The sequence below is a fragment of the Scyliorhinus torazame genome, chromosome 4 (genome assembly GCF_047496885.1).
Source record: "Scyliorhinus torazame isolate Kashiwa2021f chromosome 4, sScyTor2.1, whole genome shotgun sequence".
NCBI lineage: Eukaryota > Metazoa > Chordata > Chondrichthyes > Carcharhiniformes > Scyliorhinidae > Scyliorhinus > Scyliorhinus torazame.
Window position 1 is genome coordinate 307,730,396 of NC_092710.1, and position 20,119 is coordinate 307,750,514.

The 20,119-nt window shown below is 54.4% G+C and overlaps 1 protein-coding gene across 5 annotated transcripts in view; it reads right to left on the bottom strand.

The window, feature by feature from the left end:
- Positions 1-20,119, bottom strand: part of LOC140411055 (tyrosine-protein kinase Fyn) — a 431,995-nt gene that overhangs the window by 255,008 nt on the left and 156,868 nt on the right. The gene's annotated exons all lie outside the window — the stretch shown is intronic.

A 20,119-nucleotide genomic window follows, 5' to 3' on the forward strand; every position in this document is an offset into this window, starting at 1 on the left:
CTTTCCAAACTTCTGGCAGATCAGGAGAAGCAGGCACCTCTTCCCTCCCTTCATGCTCCCTCAGACCTATCTTGCCTCCACCCTGCAGCTTCAGTACAGGCTTCCATTTCCCCCCCTCCCTCTTCATATTGCCAATCTGGCTGCTTGGGAATCTCCGCAAGGATCCCTGGCTTGACCTTTTTGCTGCGCGTCTTCCCTTGTGTCCACCATCAGACAGGAAGTGCAGCAAGGTCCTGCTGTTCAGCTCGATAGAATCCCCACGTCTTGTAGCACAGAGAGATGTCATTCACCCTTTTGTTCTTCCTCGGTGAACGAGCTATCCGATTAGACCCCACTCCCCATAATCCTGCAAATGTGGGGCCTTTAACGCCGATAAATATCCCAAGGCTCCTTCACAGAACTATAAGGGACGCAGATGCCAAACCAAAGGAGGACAAATTAGAGCTGACCAATGAAAGCAAATTCATGCACGTGGAACAAGCATATAGAGAAAAGGGGAAATAACTGCAACAGGTCTCCGCAAGAGAAGGCTTGGAATCTTGGGCGAGTAACTCCCTTCCGTCTCCCTAAAACCTATCCACCATCAACAAGGCATATAAAAACAAAGAACAACGAACAAAGAAAAGTACAGCACAGGAACAGGCCCTTCGGCCCTCCCAAGTCCGTGCCGACCATGCTGCCCGTCTAAACTAAAATCTTCTACACTTCCTGGGTCTGTATCCCTCTATTCCCATCCTATTCATGTATTTGTCAAGATGCCCCTTAAATGCCACTATCGTCCCTGCTTCCACCACCTCCTCCGGTAGCGAGTTCCAGGCACCCACTACCCTGTGTGTAAAAACACTTGTCTTGTACATCAACTCTAAACCTTGCCCCTCTCACCTTAAACCTATGCCCCCTAGTAATTGACCCCTCTACCCTGGGGAAAAGCCTCTGACTATCCACTCTGTCTATGCCCCTCATAATTTTGTAGACCTCTATCAGGTCGCCCCTCAACCTCTGTCGTTCCAGTGAGAACAAACCGAGTTTATTCAACCGCTCCTCATAGCTAATGCCCTCCATACCAGTCAACATTCTGGTAAATCTCTTCTGCACCCTCTCTAAAGCCTCCACATCCTTCTGGTAGTGTGGCGACCAGAACTGAACACTATATTCCCTGTTAGCAGTGTTAATATTCTCCACTTGCCTGGATGAGTGCAAGACTCAAAAAGCACGGGCAAAGCAGCCGGCTTAACGGGTACCCCAACATTCACCCCCTCCACCACCACCGAACATTGGCAGCAGTGTGCATCATCTACAAGAACTTCCTCATCACAGACATCAGGGTTATGACACTTGCACACAAGATCAAAGTTCAGAAGAGTATATTGCAGCGTAAAGGGTTAACATCATGAGCACCGGATACTGATGTAACTACTGGGCTCACTGTTCCAGCGGGTACAGACCTCAGGGGAAAATACAAGGTCGGACCTCATGTAAGACACCAAGGTGTATATATCTGTAAATAAACAGGAAAATATTTTACAAATAACAGCCTACTGCAGTGTTCTCAGGGTAACAGAAACTCTAAAGAAACCTACTCAAGGTTCAAACGCGAGACAAATGGATGTCACAGAGCTGTTAATGTACTTCGTTCAGATGCCCTGCCAAAATATTTTAAAACTCACGTATCGCAAAGGAAATGAAAGCAGAAAAACAGGAGTTATATACTTTACCTTTCTTGTCAGATGACAAGGAGGGTCAATGAGGGTAGCATATTTGATGTAGTCTGCATAGGTTTAGCAAGGCTTTTAATGAGGTCCCACATAGCAGATAGGCCAACAGGGTGGATAGGGAGCAGCTGTTCCCCTTAGCTGAAGGGTCAGTTACGAGGGGACACAAGATCAAGGTGAGGGGCAGGAGGTTTCGGGGGGTGGGGGTAGGGGGGAGATTTAAAGGATAACTTTTTTACCCAGAGTGTGCGGACGGTCTGGAATGCGCTACCTGGGAGGGTGGTAGAGGCGGGTTGCCTCATATCCTTTAAAAATGTACCTGGATGAGTACACATCATAGCATTCCTGGCAAATGGGATTAGGTAGCAGGACAGGTGTCTTTCATGAGTTGGTGCAAAGTCGATGGGCCAAAGGGCCTCTTCTGCACTGTATTATTCTGTGATTCTGGGCGTAAAAGCCAATGATAACCATGGGAAAGTGGTCAATTGGATCCCAAATTGGCTACATGGCAAGCAGCAAGGAGTTGACGGGTATTTTTGTGAATGGAAGAAAAAGGCTTGCATTTATAAAGTGCCTTTTGTGGCCATCGGACAATTCAAAATGCTTTACAACCAGAGGTAGGAAGGTTGGTTTAGAGAGCATATGGGATACTTTCCCTTATTGGCCAGGACACAGACAAGGCACAGTTTAAATGGTAGAAATGTCTAACATACAGTTGGAGCACAGCTAGTATACTACATACCTCTACTGCAGAAAGATCTAGAACATTTATAAAGTACTTGGGCATTTGCATGAAGCGCAGTAACCTTCAGGGCTACAGACCAAGAGCTAGAATGTGGGGTTAGGCCGGTTTGCACTTTTTTCGGTGGCCTCGACACAATGCGCTGAATGGACTCCCTCTGTGCTGAACGTTTTAGTGATCCCCGACCACTATGCTTTCTCCTTTTTGTTCCACGTATCCTCATCCATCTTCCCCATCACCAGAAAAAGCTTCTTCGCAGCTCCCCAAACACTACAAGCTAATTCCCAGCTCATTCTCCACCAGCTGCAAATCACTGCCCTCATCCCCTTCAGGTCCACAATTCCTCTGGTATAAGCTTCTGCCTCGGTGCAAAATTGGACCAACTTGACTCCTAAAGGATGGATCGGACTTGACACGGTCAAGGAAGGTTAGCTCTCTCCATTGCCATCTCCACCTCCCAATCTAGGATCCCTCAGCAAAGGCATTGCAGGAATCCGCTTTACAATGAGCAAAACCTTCCTCAAAACCCCAACGCCTCAGCCCCCTCCTTCGAACACGGTCTACACTGTAACAATTTGAGACTTTGTGCCCACCTTTCTTGCCAACCAATTGTGCACAGGCTCCTCCCAACCTTCCTTCCATCCCAGACTTGTCCCGCCAAGTTAGCCTAAGGATTTGCCACTTCTCCCAGGGGAATGTGGCTGGAGAGTGGGACAGGGTGGAATGGGATAGTGGCAGGCAGATGTTACACTGCGACCATACAAAACGGGTCTTTTCCCAATCCGCATTTTCCTCGGTTCGCAGCACTTTTCCGGAGGCGACAAAGCACAGATCAAACCGGTCGCGGTGAATAATCGCCATCACGTCACCCTGACTGACCCACAAATGATAATCAGATGGACCTCCAAGATTAATTCACCCTCATCTCATGCCAACTGAACCAAGGAAGCTTTCATCCATGGTTTTAAAGTACAGGAACCATAGAATCATAGAAGTTTACAGCATGGAAACAGGCCCTTCGGCCCAACCAGTCCATGCCGCCCAGTATGCCCAATGATCGCCCGTGAATATTAACATTCCTAAAACCTTCAACCAATCCACGAGCAGAGGTATATCGAGCTTGCATCCACTTCTCTGCTAAAGAAGCAAAGTCTTCTAATCTCTTAATGCTAGGTGATGATGAACTCTGCTGCCTGTTGAAGTAAATAACCAGATTACATCTGGACCATGCTTTTCTCAATCATCCCTCTAATAAAGGAAATTCTTTTTCCATTAACCTGGTTTCCTTCAGGCAGGATTCATAAAGCACTCACAGACTCTTCTAAGTGGTCTTCGTTTATACACGATTAAGCTTAAAAGCCTTCCTTCATTATTACAATTTGACTTATTCAATGTCCAGTCAAGCCTTTTTTTTGGGGTGGGGGGGGGGGGGGGGAGGGGAAGAGAGAGAGAGAGAGAGAGCGACGACACATTTAACATATGCTGCAATTCGGAGAATAAACTTGCTAATCTACTCAAAATCATCTCCATACAAATGGGGGAGAAAACAATACTGCACATCACTATTGAATTAGCTGCCAAGTTGCTTACAGATATAATTCAGTTTGTAGCGCATTGCCAATTCAATTTGCTCAGCAGAAGGAAAAGAGACTCATGAGCTGGCATTAACAAGCAGTTTCAATACAGAACAAAATGGGGAGGTGAAATTCATCATTCAGCGCAAATTTTAAATGGAAAACTCAAATTGGGATTTCTCATTTTATACTCTCATCAAATATTCGGTAAAATCGTCAGGGACAAATTAACACTCTGAGTCCAACCCTGCTGTTTATGTTTCTATGATTCATGCTGCAAGGAGTACAAAACCAATCACACTTGCTAAGCAGGACGCCAAGGCAAATGAGAGCAATTCCCATTTTATTAGCAGGAATTGGCCATTACAGACACAATGAAGATTGCACGATACAACATTTAACTAAGTGGATCTGATCCTATACTTAGGACTTGATGCAGTGCCAAGCATTCGGGGTCACGTCAAGTCAGCCCGTCGCATAAGCAGAACCCCTTGATGCTCTATTTATGAGACGGACAAGCAGCAGAGATTAGGGCGCATATCAGAAGCAAAACTGTCAGGGAATAGAGAAGTCCCATTTACCAAGTTAGCTGGCAACACATTCAGGACTGGGCTTTCCTGGTGATTGGCAAGTTCTGGAGGAGTTCTTGATAAACTTAGGCTAATTTCTGGCAATAGATTTTATTTGAGCTCAGCACTTGTGGACTCAGTTGCCGGGATGCTGAGAATTAGGAGGAATGTCATACTGCAAGAACATAAATTGGAGCAGGAGTAGGCCATTCGGCCCCTCGAGCCCGCTCAACTGTTTAATAAGATCATGTCCGATGGGATTGTAGCCTTAACTCCGCTCTCCTGCCTCTTGCCCGTAACCCTCGACACCCTTGTAGATCAAAAAGCTAACTGAGCCATGAATATATTTAAAGATCAATTCCTACACTATTCGCTGCTGTAGAGAATTCCATGACCCTCTTATGAGTAAACATTCCTCCTCATATCCTTAAAACACCAGGTTAAAGTCAAACAGGTTTGTTTGGAATCACCAGCTTTCGGAGCGCAGCTCCTTCATCAGGTGAGTCACCAGCTGCCGTGGTGGGATTTGGACCCATGTCCCCACAGCATTATCAATTTAGCCTCGGCCTCTGGATTACTAGTCCAATGACATTACCACTATGCCACGATAAAAATGGCTCATTTATCCTAACTGTTCCTGTTAGTTAACTAATTCTCGCTAATCCTCTAAATATATGTTTACTTAAGCAACTCTCCTTTTTATAAACTTGTAAAATTTCTTACTGTCTGTCCTTATATTTCTTGCTAGTTTACACTTGTATCCTAATTTCTCCTTTATTTTTCTGTTCTTTATCCTCTGGTTTCTAAGCTTTCCCCAATCTTCTGGATAAGCACTAAACTTTGCAGCCTTGTATGCCTTTTCTTTCAATTTGACACCATCCTCGACTTCCTTAGGTAGCCGCAGATAGTTCAACTTTCACATCAAGTTATTCGCAATGGAACATCTTTAAGAACTAGGAGTATCTGACAATTAACTCTCAGATTATCTGTTAATCCATTTTTCTCTCTACTTCAGCCAACTCTATCGTCATACCTTTTTAAATTGCATTTAAATTTAAGGCATTAGTTTCAGACCCAAGTTTCTCACCCTCAAATTGAATGTGAAATTCTACCAGTTTTTGATCACTTTGGCTCTTCCCTGGAGAATCCTCTAATATGCAATTGTTAATTAATCTGGTGTGAGGTGAAGGAACCAGGGGCGCGATTCTCCACTCCCACGCCGGTTGGGAGAATTGCCTGGGCCGCCAAAATTTCCCGCGACGCCGGTTCGACGCCGTACCGCGATTCTCCTAAGCGGCGGGGAACGGCACGGTCGAGTTTCGCGGGCCGCAGGCCGGAGAATCGCCCGAGACACCCAAAGCGGCGATTCTCCGGCACCCCTGCTATTCGCAGGCCCGGTCGAGTTGCTGACGCTGAGCAGGGAGGAGGTGAGCGGACTGTAGCGCAGCGCCCGGAGACCGGGTCGGCTTACCCGAGAAGGCTGCGACCAAAGGGGGGGGGGGGTGCGGGAGAGTGTGCAGGTGGGAGGGGGGTGCGGGAGAGTGTGCAGGTGGGGGGGGGGGGGTGAGGGAGAGTGTGCAGGTGGGAGGGGGGTGAGGGAGAGTGTGCAGGTGGAAGGGGGTGTGTGGGAGTGTGTGCAGGTGGGAGGGGGTATGTGGGAGAGTGTGCAGGTGGGAGGGGTGGTGCGGGAGTGTGTGCAGGTGGGAGGGGGTGCGGGAGAGCATGCAGGTGGGAGGGGGGGGGATGAGGGAGAGTGTGCAGGTGGGAGGGGGTGTGAAGGAAAGTGTGCAGGTGGGAGGGGGGTGAGGGAGAGTGTGCAGGTGGGAGGGGGGTGAGGGAGAGTGTGCAGGTGGGAGGGGGGTGAGGGAGAGCGTGCAGGTGGGAGGGGGGTGCGGGAGAGCATGCAGGTGGGAGGGGGGTGAGGGAGAGTGTGCAGGTGGGAGGGGGTGAGGGAGAGTGTGCAGGTGGGAGTGGGAATGAGGGAGAGTGTGCAGGTGGGAGGGGGGGTGAGTGAGAGCATGCAGGTAGGAGGGGGGGGTGAGTGAGAGCATGCAGGTAGGAGGGGGGGGGAATGAGGGAGAGTGTTCAGGTGGGAGGGGGTGAGGGAGAGTGTGCAGGTGGGAGGGGGGTGAGGGAGAGTGTGCAGGTGGGAGGCGGGTGAGGGAGAGTGTTCAGGTGGGAGGGGGGTGAGGGAGAGTGTGCAGGTGGGAGGGGGGTGAGGGAGAGTGTGCAGGTGGGAGGGGGGTGTGGGAGTGTGTGCAGGTGGGAGGGGGTGTGTGGGAGTGTGTGCAGGTGGGAGGGGGGGGATGAGGGAGAGTGTGCAGTGGGAGGGGGGTGAGGGAGAGTGTGCAGGTGGGAGGGGGGTGAGGGAGTGTGCAGGTGGGAGGGGGGATGAGGGAGTGTGTGCAGGTGGGAGGGGGGGGGGATGAGGGAGAGTGTGCAGGTGGGAGGGGGTGAGGGAGAGTGTGCAGGTGGGAGGGGGGGTGAGGGAGTGTGCAGGTGGGAGGGGGTGAGGGAGAGCGTGCAGGTGGGAGGGGGGATGAGGGAGTGTGTGCAGGTGGGAGGGGGGGGATGAGGGAGAGTGTGCAGGTGGGAGGGGGTGAGGGAGAGGGTGCAGGTGGGAGGGGGTGAGGGAGAGTGTGCAGGTGGGAGGGGATGAGGGAGAGTGTGCAGGTGGGAGGGGGGATGAGGGAGTGTGTGCAGGTGGGAGGGGGGGGGGATGAGGGAGAGTGTGCAGGTGGGAGGGGGTGAGGGAGTGTGCAGGTGGGAGGGGGTTGTGGGAGAGGGTGCAGGTGGGAGGGGTGTGTGGGAGAGTGAGCAGGTGGGAGGGGGGAATGAGGGAGCGGCGAGCAGGTGGGAGGGGGGGTGAGGGAGAGTGTGCAGGTGGGAGGGGGGATGAGGGAGTGTGTGCAGGTGGGAGGGGGGGGGATGAGGGAGAGTGTGCAGGTGGGAGGGGGTGAGGGAGTGTGCAGGTGGGAGGGGGTTGTGGGAGAGGGTGCAGGTGGGAGGGGTGTGTGGGAGAGTGTGCAGGTGGGAGGGGGAATGAGGGAGCGGCGAGCAGGTGGGAGGGGGGGTGAGGGAGAGTGTGCAGGCGGGAGGGGGATGAGGGAGAGTGTGCAAGTGGGAGGGGTGTGTGGGAGAGTGTGCAGGTGGGAGGGGGTGCGGGAGAGTGTGCAGGTGGGAGGGGTGTGTGGGAGAGGGTGCAGGTGGGAGGGGGGAATGAGGGAGCGGCGAGCAGGTGGGAGGGGGGGTGAGGGAGAGTGTGCAGGTGGGAGGGGGATGAGGGAGAGTGTGCAGGTGGGAGGGGGGATGAGGGAGTGTGTGCAGGTGGGAGGGGGGGGGATGAGGGAGAGTGTGCAGGTGGGAGGGGGTGAGGGAGTGTGCAGGTGGGAGGGGGTTGTGGGAGAGGGTGCAGGTGGGAGGGGTGTGTGGGAGAGTGTGCAGGTGGGAGGGGGGAATGAGGGAGCGGCGAGCAGGTGGGAGGGGGGGTGAGGGAGAGTGTGCAGGTGGGAGGGGTGTGTGGGAGAGTGTGCAGGTGGGAGGGGGGAATGAGGGAGCGGCGAGCAGGTGGGAGGGGGGGGCGAGGGAGAGTGTGCAGGTGGGAGGGGGTGAGGGAGAGGGTGCAGGTGGGAGGGGGGTGAGGGAGAGTGTGGATGGTATCGTCCATCCGCGGATGCCACAGGTCAGCCGCCCTGATATGGAAGGACGGTGACGAGGACACGGCCGCAGGGTGCGTGTGGCTGATGGGCACAGGAGAGTGGCACACTGGTGAGCACAGGAGAGTGGCACACTGGTGAGCACAGGAGAGTGGCACACTGGTGAGCACAGGAGAGTGGCACACTGGTGAGCTGTACGGTGTGAAGTGACCGTTGGGCGCAGACAGTGACCAGGTGTTAGGCTGGCTGCGTGTCTGCAGTGCGACCAGGCCACCGGGGCACACAGGTATCCCATGCAGCCCGGCTGACGAGGTGTGGAAGAACCTCCGTGTAACATGTCGTTTCTCTGCCCCCCCACCACCCTCCTGCAGGTCACCATGTATGCCAACCAGACAGCGATGTTCACTGCCGTGGTTGGAGCCGCAGTTCTGGAGTTTGCCATCCAGCAGCGTAGAGTCGGACGGCCCACAGTGGCTGCAGATGCAGCGGTTGCCGGTGCAGCAGAGGGGATGGCCGCGGAGTGGCCCGTCGTCGCCGCGCAGGCCGCAGGCGCTCAGGACCCGAATGTACAGGGGGATGCCGAGGGGAACATTGACCGCCATACGGCGAGGAATGCAGAGGAAGTGCTTGCGGGGGGGGGGGGGGGGGGGAGCAGGAGGAGGAGGAGGAGCAGGTGGAGCAGGAGGATCCACTGATGGTGGTGCCAGGGCGCCACAGGTGTCCAGCAAGGCCGAGGGTTACCGGGACAGAATGTCGTTCGAGGCCCTACCGGACATCACATGCAGGAGGAGACTACGGTTCAGCAGGGAGACGGTCGCACATATATGCCAGCTCGTGGCGCACCTCGCACCACGTGGAATGGGAGGAGGACACGCGATACCAGTCTCCGTCAAGGTGACGGTGGCCCTAAACCTCTATGCGACCGGTTCCTTCCAGGCGCCGAGCGGGACCTCTCCGGGATATCACAGGCATCAGTCCACAGGTGAATCAGGGCCGTCACCGACGCCTTGTACGCCATCGCGGACAGGTACATTCAATTCCCCGAGGACCGAGCACAGCAGGAAGCACGGGCACGTGGATTCGCCAAGGTGGCCGGGATACCGATGGTCCAGGGTGTCATCGATGGTGTGCACGTCCCCATGCGCCCACCTGCAGACAGCAGGGACGTGTTCATGAACAGGATGGGCGCGTACTCCATGAACATTCAGGTGATGTGCGACCCCCACATGAAGATCATGCACGTGTGTGCAAGGTTCCCCGGGAGTGTGCATGACGCCTACATTCTGGCAGTCGTTCATCCCCGCAATGTTCGGTGGATGGCCCCCCCAGCTGAGGGGATGGTTGCTGGGCGACAAGGGCTATCCATTGAGGTCATGGCTGCTGACACCAACGCGGAGAGCCTATACAATGAGGCCCATGCAGCAACCAGGGGTGTGGTGGAGCGGTGCTTCGGGCTGCTGAAGATGCGATTCAGATGCCTGGACCGCTCCGGAGGGGCCCTGCAGTACCGGCCCGACAGGGTCGGTCGCATAGTTGTGGTCTGCTCTGCGCTGCCCACATTGCCATGCAGAGGGGAGATGCCCTGGTGGAGGAGCCGGAGGGAGGACCCGACGGCATCGGAGCCAACGCAAACAAGGGGGATGGGGAAGAGGAGGATGCGGAGGATGAGGATGATGGGGCGCATCAGGGTGTGGGGAGGGGCGCAGGATGCAGACACTGCCCGGGTGCTGGTTACGACCAGGCCGCGGACAGCGGGCACGCGACGCATTGGTGGCTGCACGGTTCACGCACTGTGGGGGTGGGATTCGCTAAACACTGCCACTTGCACCATCACTCCTGCACACGGGCACCACACAGCGCCCACCACCTCCACCCCCCCACCCCCGCACCGCGTTCACGGCAACAATTCCACATCACCTTACCACTGCGGCACTACGGGATTGCACAACATTGATGATTGGGTAAGCGGGTGTGATCAGTGCCATGTTGAATGATGACAGCCCGCTCTGCGATGAGCTGTGATTTGCCAGCCGAGGTCTGACTCATGGCTATAGCTGAACCATGCACTCCGGTGGTCACAGCCTTCATGACGGATATTTCACCACATGCCCGTGTGGGGTGGCTGGCGTCGGTGTACCGAGGACAACGGTGTCCGATTATGGGGGTGGGGGGGGGAAAGGGTCACCACATCTGGAACAGACCTTGAACGGCTCGTATACCACTACGCCAATCGGGCAGCCTCACGAGCCCCCTGGCACCGGACATAGCACACAGTCTTACAAGTCAGATTTAACAGTGCGTTTATTCGTGTCGTAAACATAGGTGCCCTACCCACTACAACTAGACTGTGCCCTGCACCCGTGCCAACTTCTTATGTGCCTAACGACTTTGCCTTACGGAACACTACGTCTCGGTGTGTTCCCAGATGGTACAGCAGGAGTGGAGGTGGACTGCTGTGACTCACGCCCTTCGACATGGCTCCCCGTTGGCACACGTTTCCTGGGGCGGCCCGGCTTTGATGGGCCAGGCTGCTCTGCGGGCGTGCTGGATGGCGTGGTGCCACCCTGACCTGCCCGCTCCCCACCAGATGTGCCAGGGACGGAACGGGGGGAGGCCGAGTGTAGCGGGATGTCCCTTGGTGGAGCTACCGGGACGGGCCCCAGTACCTCCTCCTCCCTCGGGGAGCCCGGTGGCCCCCAGGCCTCACTGTGGGACGGAGATGCGCTCGGAGACATGCCCCGTCGCACCCCCGACACCTGGCGCTGCCAGTCCTGGAAGCCTGCAGCAGTATCGACCACGTCCGAATGTTCGCCGAGACGGGGCCCAGGGAGTGCCACATTCCTGCCAAGGTCTGTGCGATCTCGACCTGTGAGTGCGCAACGCCATCCATCACGTGCGCCAGGCGGTCTATGCTCTCCGCGACCGACTGCTGGGACTGAGCCATCGTTTGCTGGGACCGGGCCATGGCATGGTGAGATTCAGCCAGGGCCCGGAGAGTGGCGGCAATGTCGTGTTGGCTCTGGCGCATGGCTACCTGTGAGAGGGCAGCCCTCTCCTGGGCCATGGATGACGCGTGCACGGTAAGCCCAACGCCTTGCAGAACCTGACCAATGGCCGAAACCTTTTCACCCATTGCCTCCACCGCGGACGCCACCCGTGCGGTGTCGGCCTGGGTGGCTGCGATGAGCGGACCCACTCCCTGCTCCTGGACGCGGATAGACTCCTCCAGCTGCGTGTGCAGGTCCTGGAAGATGGCCCTCATCCCGTTACTCAGTCCCTGGGTGTCCACATGCATCGGTTGTCCGGGTGGGTCAATTACATCCAGGAACCCGGGAACCGTCTGGGCGGCAGCTGGTTGCTGGGCCTGGGCTGCCCTCCGACCGTCCAGCCCCTCGGCTGCTCCAAACTCCACCTGCTGTACCGGCTCGGCTGTGGGGTGCGCACCAGACAGTGACCCGGGAGCCTCATCACTGATCTGCCCAACCGAGGTGAGTGTCTCTGCGATGGTGAACGGTGTGGGAGACAGCAGTGCCGCAAGCTCGAGGTCATCATCCGTCAAGAAGTCTGGTGTGTACTGGTCCCCCTCATGGCCCGGCGCAAGCTCCATGCGGGCCATGTCGTCTTGAGTTTGATCCAGCGGGTGTGTGGCCGTGACGTGGGCTTCGGCATGACTGTCCACCCTGTGCCCCTGACTAATGTCTGTCCCGGAGGCCTCAGCGTTCCGGTCCTGTGTCCCAGACTGTGAGGTCTGCCCTCCTGTCCGACCAACTGCCAACCTCTGGCGTGCGTCCCTGGGTGCAGTTGCGGTGGGCGGCGTTGCGCTGCTTCCTGGGCGAGACGTCCCTGAAGGTTCGGCGGATGGCCCTGGGGAACATCAAAGATTCGGGGTTCGTTAGACACGGTGGCCCGGGTGTATGGTGGTGGTGGGTGCACAGTGCGAGGGGGGATGGGATCTGGGGTGCAGTGGCCAGAGTGTGAGGGGGGATGGGATCGGGGGTGCAGTGGCCAGGGAGTGAGGGGGGATGGGATCTGGGGTGCAGTGGCCAGAGTTGAGGGGGGATGGGATCGGGGGTGCATTGGCCAGAGAGTGAGGGAGGATGGGATCTGGGGTGCAGTGGCCAGAGTGTGAGGGGGGATGGGATCTGGGGTGCAGTGGCCAGAGTGTGAGGGGGATGGGATCTGGGGTGCAGTGGCCAGAGTGTGAGGGGGGATGGGATCTGGGGTGCAGTGGCCAGAGTGTGAGGGGGGAGGGGATCTGGGGTGCAGTGGCCAGAGTGTGAGGGGGGAGGGGATCTGGGGTGCAGTGGCCAGAGTGTGAGGGGGAGGGGATCTGGGGTGCAGTGGCCAGAGTGTGAGGGGGGATGGGATCTGGGGTGCAGTGGCCAGAGTGTGAGGGGGGAGGGGATCTGGGGTGCAGTGGCCAGAGTGTGAGGGGGGAGGGGATCTGGGGTGCAGTGGCCAGAGTGTGAGGGGGGATGGGATCTGGGGTGCAGTGGCCAGAGTTGAGGGGGGATGGGATCGGGGGTGCAGTGGCCAGAGAGTGAGGGGGGAGGGGATCTGGGGTGCAGTGGCCAGAGTGTGAGGGGGGATGGGATCTGGGGTGCAGTGGCCAGAGTGTGAGGGGGGATGGGATCGGGGGTGCAGTGCCAGAGTGTGAGGGGGGGATGGGATCTGGGGTGCAGTGGCCAGAGTGTGAGGGGGGCGATGACGGGTTGGGGGTGGACAGGACATGCAGGGTTCTCTCGCTTGCTTCTGCGCCTCCGACCTGGCGCGACCTCCCGGGTGGCGGATCCCCCAGCGAGGTCCAGGGCCCTCTGCTCGTGAATGGTTAGGGGGTGCAGGACCGGAGAACCCCCTCCGGTTCTCATGCGCTCCCGCTGGTTGTGCGCTGTCTTGTCCTGGGGGTGGGGGGGGGTGGGGGTGGATAAAGCATCACCATTAGGCGGGTATCATCAGGGCATGCAGATATAGACAACATTGTTGCTGGTTCAGGAGACAGCACGCCATGGCTTCGCTCCAGGGGGTGTCCCGGGGCTCATGTGGGTCGAGTAGATAGTTGGGCACCGTGAACCCCCCAAACAACCAGTCCCCCCCAACCCCCCCCCCCCCCCAACCCCCTGACCCCCCCAACATCGCTCCTGATGTCCCAGTCCCCCCGTGCCGGGGGGGGGGGGGGGGGGGGGGGGGGGGGGGAGAGCCTGGGGGCACCCTCATGGCACTTACCCTGGCAGCCCGGGTGAGGTCGTGCAGCTTCTTGCGGCACTGCTCCCCGTCCGGGGGGGTCTGCCCCACAGCACTGACTGCGGTGCCCACCTCGCACCAGCCGCGCCTCACCGTGCTGGATGGCTGGCGATGCCCACGTCTTGGGCAGAGGGTGTCCCTTCTCCGCTCCACCTCATCCACCAGGGTGTCCAGGTCCGTGTCCCGGAACCTCGGTGCGGCTCTTCGGGGCTCAGCCATCTCCTCTGTTCTCCTCCGGGTCCTCTGTGCACGGGTCGCGCAATTTATGACGCAGCGCCGCATCATTCGGACGTCGCGCGGTGACGACGCAGCCTTCGCGGCACCCCCCCCCCCCCCCCCCCGCCCCCTGAGGTTCTCACGGCCCCGATCCTAGCCCTTTTTCAGGCCCTGAATCGGTCGGGATCGGGGCCCTTCCGCGCCGTTCGGCGTGGGTGTGGAGAATCGCGCCCCATATTTACCAATGATATCTGCATTACAATATGTTTTTCTTCCCCGTCCACTATACACCCCTCTTTCCAAAGTCCCCCTCTCCAAAGAAAGCTAATCATCTCAGTAAAATACAGTAGAGCATCAGTACTATCACACTGTTCCAGGGTGTATGGCTAATGTACTGGGCAGTTATCATCATTCTCCACGGCCAACGTAATGATGATAATGTCGACAATGTCCTCTGGCATGTCATTGTAACACAAGTAGTCAAATGCTTCACTTGGGACTTGGTGATAATGACACAAGTTAAATGACATAACATTTGCAGGCAATGGACAAATGTCGTATCATCAATGTTACATGTGGTGTCACACGATCAAATCTCCAAGGCTACATCAAATTAGAATTGGCAATTCCACACTAGAGGATTCCGCTTCAAATGGGGAGGCTGTGGGAGGGGTGGGGTGCTGTAATGTTACTGGACTAGTCATCCAGCGGCACTCTGGGATTACAGGTTCAAATTCATTTAATAAATAAACCTGGAATTTAAAAGAAAAGGTCTCAGTAATGGTGACCATGAAACTATCACGGAGTGCTGTAAAAACCCATTTGGTTCACTAATGTTCTTTTGGGAAGGAAATCTGGCATCAATACCTGGTCTGGCCTACACACGAGTCCAGATCCACATCACTGTGGTCGACTCTAAAACGGCCAATCAGTTCAAGAGCAATTGGGGACTGGCAATAAATGCTGATTTGCCAGTGACACCCACATCCCATGAAAGAACTTTAAATACATACATTAAAAAGGTGCTATATAAATGTTGTAAACATCCCATAAAACAAAAATTTATCAAAATTAATAAAACATCACAAAAGACTGTTCAAAGAACAGGGCTGTACAATGGTTTATTTCATTGACCAATCACCCCTGGGCCCAGCAATCTGTTCCACTGCAGTATAAGGAACTGGCTAAAATCCTAGTGTGTTTCGCGTTCCTCTTTTAACCCCGTTCCTGCAGCATATGGGTGGCACGGTAGCACAGTGGTTAGCACTGTCACCACACAGCTCCAGGGTCCCAGGTTCTATTCCCGGCTTGGGTCACTGTCTGTGCGGAGTCTGCACGTTCTCCCCGTGTCTGTGTGGGTTTCCTCCGGGAGCTCCGGTTTCCTCCCACAGTCCAACTATGTGCAGGTTAGGTCGATTGACCATGCTAAATTGCCCTTAGTGACCAAAAAAAAAAGGGTGGTGGGGCTACTGGGTTACGGGGATAGGGTGCAGATGTGGGCTTAGGTCGGGTGCTCTTTCTAAGGGCTAGTGCAGACTCGATGGGCCGAATGGCCTCTTTCTGCACTGCAATTTCTATGATTCTTTGTTTACAGTCTTTGCTTTACCTTCAGACTTATCAAACTGAAAACACCTTTGGTCTAATGTACAGGCCCAGATCTCCCCATCAGCTCTGTGATGTCATTTTGATGGACTTGGCAAGCAGCCAATCAGTGGGTCTGAAATTCTGGGACATCTCCTGTTCTCGTTTGCGATTGGTGGAATCATTCAGAATCTTCTGTAAGAAAGGCAGGCCAGGAAAAGAGTCTCCATTTTACTTCAGTCCTTTCAGATCTCAAGAACAGCCAAGAGCTGGTTTAGGCACTCTCTCCCTATCAGGCCTATAAAGATTTAAATCTCGGATTGAAGGCTAGCGAGCTGAAACTGACCTTCCTATCTGCAGTCTGTTTAATCTGTGGGAGTTCCAAAAGTGAATTTTGATTTGCAAAAACAGCAGACAGGCGGCCAATGTGTGAAGCGGCAGACAACCTTTCTTTAATTCTCAGGTAGAGAATTCTAAAATTGTCTCAGTGAGACTGGGAGTCAACCTGGAGGAGGCCTGTCAGGACTGAGTCGACCTCAGAGGGGGAATTCTCAGAACGAAGATCCTGATTGTTAAAAGTGATTTACCAGAGAGCATTCTACAGCCTACAGGTTCTGGTTGAAGATCACTATTAGAGGATTGCTGGCTACAAAGACCATTGCCTTGACAGCAAAGAACCATCACATGCCCATGGCAGCACAGTAGTTAGCACTGTTGTTTCACAGCGCAAGGGTCCCAGGTTCGATTCCCGGCTGGGTCACTGTTTGTGCTGAGTCTGCATGTTCTCCCTGTGTCTGCGTGAGTTTCCTCCGGGTGCTCCGGTTTCCTCCCACAAGTCCCGAAAGACGTGCTGCCAGGTGAATTGGACATTCTGAATTCTCCCTCTGTGTACTCGAACAGGTGGCGGAATATGGCGACTAGGGGCTTTTTACAGTAACTTCATTGCAGTGTTAATGTAAGCCTACTTACGACACTCAGGGGCCTCGGATGAGCGCTGTTTGGTACTGGTCCCCACATGGTAGGGAGCCTCCAAGAGGATTGGAGACTTTGTGCAGAGTGGTGCCCTGGCACTACTTGTGTCACCTGAGTACCCTGGCACTGCCACCTGGGTGCCAACCTGACACTGCCAAGGTGGCATTTTTTGTGTGTGCACGATCGAGTTGGGGGACACTTCCATATTGTGTACGGGAGGGGGGGGGGGTCTAAAAAAAAAAAAAAATTTTTATGGGCAGCACGGTAGCATGGTGGTTAGCACAATTACTTCACAGCTCCAGGGTCCCAGGTTCGATTCCTGGCTTGGGTCACTGTCTGTGCGGACTCTGCACGTTCTCCCAGTGTGTGCGTGGGTTTCCTCCGGGTGCCCCGGTTTCCTCCCACAGTCCAAAGATGTGCAGGTTAGGTGGATTGGCCATGATAAATTGTCCTTAGTGTCCAAAATTGCCCTTAGTGTTGGGTGGGGTTACTGGGTAATGGGGATAGGTGGGGTTACTGGGTAATGGGGATAGGGTGGAGGTGTGGGCTTGGGTAGGGTGCTCTTCATCATAGAATCATAGAATTTACAGTGCAGAAGGAGGCCATTCGGCCCATCGAGTCTGCACCGGCTCTTGGAAAGAGCACCCTACCCAAGGTCAACACCGCCACCCTATCCCCATAACCCAGTAACTCCACCCAACACTAAGGGCAATTTTGGATACTAACGGCAATTTATCATGGCCAATCCACCTAACCTGCACATCTTTGGACTGTGGGAGGAAACCGGAGCACCCGGAGGAAACCCACGCACACACGGGGAGGATGTGCAGACTCCGCACAGACAGTTACCCAAGCCGGAATCGAACCTGGGACCCTGGAGCTGTGAAGCAATTGTGCTATCCACAAGGCTACCGTGCTGCCTCTAAGAGCCAGTGCAGACTCGATGGGCCGAATGGCCTCCTTCTGCACTGTAAATTCTATGAAAACGAATAAAGATTATGATTATTAATCCCGGTTATTTTTCAATCCTTTCCCTACCCCTACTGCAGGTCTGTCCTGCATGTGTCTGGGTGGTGGGTGGGATGGTGTTTTGGGACTAGTTAGATTAGCAGACCATTGTTCCATTACCATTCTATATTCATCTTGGTCCTTGTTATAAATAAAGTTTTTCCATGTTTTACTTTGAAATGTGGCGGCTGTAACTCATTGGACCAATCAAGCGTAAAATATCCGGGGTCGGTGGGGCTGGAATGTGACCGCGTACTAGCCCAGGGTGGCGTTATACCAGAACTTGTGACCAGTCTTCACTCTCGCCTTTGCACAGACAAACCACAATACAAAACCTCCCATAATTTGGCAAGCCGGTTCAAATAGATCATAACGGACTCGAAAAGGAGAAATCTGCAAGAGTATGTTGGGGGGATGGGAGAAGTACGAGTAATTCTTTTCAAAGCGCAATCACGGACACAATGGGCTGAAAGATTTTGTGATAATAAAGTCTGGTGACAGGAGAGGGAAACTCACTTGAGGGTGCTTGAAAGTGCTCTGCTCGGCAACTAGGAGTAGCTCGCCTCTGCAGTCTAGCTGTGCAAAAACCCACCTGGGCCTGCCGGAGGCTTGTCCAGAGTGACAGATGTTAAATGACCCAACATGGACTTAACTCACTATAAAATCAATGAAAATGGAAAAGAATTCTACTCATTTAAGCTGTTGGATGGTCTTAGATTCTCGCTCATCCGTCATAATCCTCCTCCAGTCAGGTGGAATGCAGTCTATCCACTGATGACATCGAGAACTGCAGCCAATGCAATCCAGTATGGGCGGCACAGTGGCACAGTGGTTAGCACTGCTACCTCACAGCACCAGGCACCCGGGCTCAATTCCGTCCTCGGGTGACTGTCTGTGTAGAATTTGTACGTTCTCCCCGTGTCTGCGTGGGTTTCCTCCTGAAGCTCCGGTTTCCTCCCTCCGTCCAAAGACGTGCAGGTTAGGTGGATTGGTCATGCTAAATTGCCCCTTAGTGTCCACAAGTCTAGGTGGGGTTACTGGGATAGGGTGGGCCTGGGTAGGGTTCTCTTTCCAAGGGTCGGTGCAGACAGATGGGCCAAATGGCCTCCCTCTGCATTGTGGGGATTCTGTGATTTAGTCGGTCAATTTCTCTTCCTTTGACAATAACGGATAAACCCTTCCATTTCCATATTCCAATGAACCCAGTTACTGTGCATCTTAAAAGCTCACATCTGGATTTGAACCCAGCACAAATGATGACAACTGAATGTTCCACTCCATCATTGCCGCTGCAGTGGATGATGGTTATAGAATCATAGCACGTTTGTCGCACAGAAAGAGGCCACGGCCCATCGTGTCTGCACTGGCTGTCACTCAGCCTAACCCATTTTCTAGCATTTGGTCCGTAGCTTAAAGGTTACAGCGCTTGAGGTGCACGTTCAGACACCTCGCGTTGAGGGTTTCTGCCTCGACTACCCCTTCAGGCAGTGAATTGCAGACCCCCACAACCCTCGGGGTGAAAAGATTTTCCTCAGCTTTTAACCTTTCCAACAATCCCTTTAAGTCTGTGTTCCTCTCTGCTAAAGTGAATGGACCCTTCCCATCCTCTCTATCCAGACCCGCCCCTCACAATTTTGTACATCTCAATCAAATCTCCCCTCAGCCTCCCTTGTTCTGCACAGCCTCAACCTGGCCAGTCTTTCCTCAGAGCTGCATTTTTCCAATTCTGGCAGCATCTTCGTCAATCTCCTCAGCACCAGCTCGAATGCAATTACATCCCTTCTACGATGAGGTGAGCAGAACTGCACTCAGCACTCAAGGGGGGGGCAGCACGGTAGCATAGTGGTTAGCACAATTGCTTCACAGCTCCAGGGTCCCAGGTTCGATTTCCGGCTTGGGTCACTGCCTGTGTAGAGTCTGCACATCCTCCCCGTGTCTGCGTGGGTTTCCTCCGGGTGCTCCGGTTTCCTCCCACAGTCCAAAGATGTGCAGGTTAGGTGGATTGGACATGCAAAATTGCCCTCAAGTGTTTGGGGGGGGGGGTTACTGGGTTCTGGGAATAGGGTGGAGGTGTGGGCTTGTGTAGGGTGCTCGTTCCAAGAGCCGGTGCAGACTCGATGGGCCGAATGGCCTCCTTCTGCACTGTAAATTCTATGAAATAGTGGCCCAACTAAATTATTTTTATACAGTTCCAGCATAACCTCCCAGCTCTTCTTTTCTGCATTGTAAATTCTATGAAATAAGTGAAAGGATTCCATCTACCTTTTTAACAACCTCACATCGACCTGTCCTGCTATCTTCGGGGACCTGTGGCCATTTACTCCAAGATCTCTCCCTTCCTCCAGTGTCCTCCCATTTATTTGGTATTCCTTTCCCTGGTTTGCCCTCCCAGTGCATCACCTCACACTTCTCGGACTCGAATTCCATTTGCCACACATACACCTGTACACATTGAACAGTCAATTTTAAAAAATGCTAATGGCACCCGGAAGCGAAAACATATCTTTTTAATTTTTAATTTTAGAGTACCCAATTCACTTTTTTCCAATTAAGGGGCAATTTAGCGTGTTCGATCCACCTACCCTGCACATCTGTGGGTTGTGGGGGGCGAAACCCAGGCAAACACGGGGAGAACGTGCACACGGACAGTGACCCAGAGCCGGGATCGAACCTGGGACCTCGGCGCCGTGAGACTGCAGTGCTACCACTGCGCCACCATGCTGCCCGCGATAACATATCTGAAGAATTTGCAGCCTCCATGTCTGTACAACAGCCCCAAAGCACTTCAGACATGGGATTTCAACATGTAATCATTGCTATTTAGGCAAATATGGCAACAAAGTTACAT